The following is a 3,204-nucleotide window of genomic DNA, read 5'->3' as shown; positions in this document are numbered from 1 at the left end:
CAATACACTTGCTCTTACCTGATATAAAAAAGTAAATACGCCTGCTGCGTGAGGACGGTTTTGATGTCACAGGCGACTACCGAGTCGTCGTTCATCTCATACCACCGTCCATTAGCGGCCTGCAAATAAAGGCAGAGATGCCTTTAGAGCAACCGCATGCTTTCTTCAGGAAAACGGCCAGAGAACGCTAGCAGGCAAAGGATGCTCCAAGACTCGTCACCAGGACACCCGTAACAAGTCCTTTCCCCTTTAAAGCGGTACTTGCCAGCCGCAGGCAGGGGCAAGCTTCTCTTCACCAGCACAGATCTTGCCCTGCCACAAATGAAGCTGATGCTTACCTTGGTGAAGCAGACGTAGTGCCCTGCACGACCGCTCAGCCCTCTATGCACCAGGACCGCGTACAAGGCGTAGAGGACCCGTTCCCCAGCGGACTGGGACATGTACGGTCGAAGGTCCAAATACTCTGGGTAGGCCACATCCTGAAGGCAGAGCAAGATGATTGAAAACCCCTCTGGGAAGCCTTCATGAAAGAGGCGCAGGAAAACCCTTCTAAGAACATGGGCTGCACATTTTGTGACAGACACGTCCTCTGCTTCCTCAGGGAGTGTTCTTCCCCCAGACTGCATTTTAATCATTTCAGTTGCAGAGAACGGCTCCCTGCAAAATCAGTTCCTTAAGAGCGGAGCGTATGTTTCTCATTGCACGGGAACTTTGCTCTTACTGCAAGAGAGAGCGAGACCTACTAGTCTCGCTGATTTTTCCTAGGCATCCTCCAGGGCTGCAGTTGCAGCTGGCAGGCATTAAGAACTTTTGAAGGGGTCTTCTGCCACGGGGAAATCTCCCTGCCCAAGAAGGCATTACAGCCGCACACATACCTTGCTAATCTTTTCGCCAGTGAAATCGCCAAATCTTTTCAAGGCGATGGTCAGGACGCTGGGCGAGTCTTGTATTGTAAGCCTCTTGGTTGCAGCACCCATCTTTTCACACCTGCAGAGCAAGCACAGGCAATTGATTCAACTCACTGAGAGAGCGGCTAGCTGCAGTTTTCACGACTGAGGAACTGCACAAGATGTTGTGCGAGCGAGGCCGCAGAGCTTGTGCACTTGGATACTCTAGCCCCTTCACTTGGGAACTCTAGCACCTTTCAGAAGCTGTGGTGGCCTCCCACCCCAAATGCTTGTGCTCAGCTCTTTCCTGCTTGAGCTCACTGCTACCCAGAGGAGGCAGCTTTTAACTCCTGCCTGTAGGAGTAGGTTGGTGCACAATTTCCCAGTTAGCAAGGACGAGCGCCCCCAGGAAGACAGCAAGCGGAAGAAAATACTCCCATAGGCCAGCGTGTGCGCTCCTTGGCCAAGATTGCCAGCTAGTTGCAGAGAATGAGAAAGGTTCCGCTTAGAGAAGCAAGTGGACGCTTTCCAGGCTTTGGGTGAGTTCAGGCTGTGAGCTGCACAACCAAAGGCTGCCTCTCATGCCCTTCTTTGTGCATTAAGTCAAAGGAGAACTTGTGCTTTGAGACAGGCCACAGGTTCGGCCAGGATGAAGCTCCGATTTGGATGGCATTAGGCAGAATCTTACTTGCTGCACTGGTAGCAATTTTCACCTTCCAGCAGCTCCGCTCTCACAAATTCTTTGAGAGCGCTGGGGACAGAGGAGGCTGCCTGCATGAGGAAGAAAGTAGGGCACTGAGATCCCGGAATCTGGATCCCAGCCCGTGACTCCCCTCTTGCCGCGGGGCCTCCCTCGTTAACACCTGGGAATCCTCCTGTGAAGCAGCGCACACTAGGGAGAGGGGAGCTGAAGGAGAGTGTGCTGAACACTGACTGCACTTGAGCGTCTTGAAGAGCCTTATCAGGCTAGAAAGCCTTGTTGGAAAGGTTGTCTCAAAGTACTGGGCTACCAAGAGCTACCTGTCTGTGGTGGCACACAATGAAGTTAGCTTTGCAGGAGTAAGAAAGGACAAAAAGAGAAAAAAGGAAAGGAAAGGAAAGGAAAGGAAAGGAAAGGAAAGGAAAGGAAAGGAAAGGAAAGGAAAGGAAAGGAAAGGAAAGGAAAGGAAAGGAAAGGAAAGGAAAGGAAAGGAAAGGAAAGGAAAGGAAAGGAAAGGAAAGGAAAGGAAAGAAAAGAAAAGAAAAGAAAAGAAAAGAAAAGAAAAGAAAAGAAAAGAAAAGAAAAGAAAAGAAAAGAAAAGAAAAGAAAAGAAAAGAAAAGACCCAAACCAAAACCAAAACCAAAGCAAACTACTAGTAAGCCATCGTATAGCAACTGGCAGTGTACAGAGGCAGTACTGAGGAAGCCTGGCAGGATGAGCATGTGTGCAGAGCCCCCAGCCATCCATCACCCCACGATTTTGCTGTGACCAGTGAGGTCTTCCTAGGGGAAGTCTGACGAGGTGAGAAAGTCACAAAAGGGGAGAGCCAAGCTCAAAATCTCAGCACCTTCAAAGACATCGTTGGCCAGAATTCCACAACCCTTACCTTTATCTCCAAAGCGATGTCGAGGAACACCTCAGAGGACTCTGAAACGGCTTGGCAGCTCAGACACGTTACTGCAATGCAAACAGAAACACTTCACAAAACACGAAGGACACTCACTTGCTCCATCTTCATTACCAAGAGCCAGTACTTGAGGGAAGCTCTTTGCAACAAACAGGCACAAAGGCACACTTCTGAGGGCACTAAGAGTCGTAAAAGTACCTGTGGATGTTAGGAATCCTCCAAATATTTCACGGATGACCGTGGTGCCTTGCAACAAGGTGTCCAAGCTGGAAACAAAATGTTATCATCGTCACTCCCAAGAGCCCAAGCAGAGAGTTTGCTCTATGGTCAAAGAGCTTTTCTTTTCTGTGAAAACCCTGGGCAAAGGCTGTCACGTAGGGTAGCAAATGAAGGGTCCTAAAGTTCTAGAGAACACTTAAAGGATAAGTTGGTTCTGCTTACTCGGTGCATCCGTTCAAATAATCAACGTGCATAGCAGCCACGGTGAAACGTAGGAATTCGTGAGCATCTTCCTGTCTGCCGAAGCAGAAACGCTCACCTCTTCCTAGTGAATAAAAGCATTATACAAGGCTTATCTCATAGAAAGGGATAAAAGAAGACATATAGAAGTTTGCTAAAAATTCCCTTTCCTCACAAAAAAAACAAACAAACAAACAAAAACTCTCCAAACCCATTGCACCCATGAAATAGGCCTCTCGACATGTGGGCC

The sequence above is a fragment of the Tinamus guttatus genome, unplaced genomic scaffold, assembly GCF_059628265.1.
Source record: "Tinamus guttatus ecotype Peru unplaced genomic scaffold, ASM5962826v1 Tinamus_guttatus_pri_ptg000541l, whole genome shotgun sequence".
NCBI lineage: Eukaryota > Metazoa > Chordata > Aves > Tinamiformes > Tinamidae > Tinamus > Tinamus guttatus.
Note: the sequence above shows the minus strand (reverse complement) of the source record.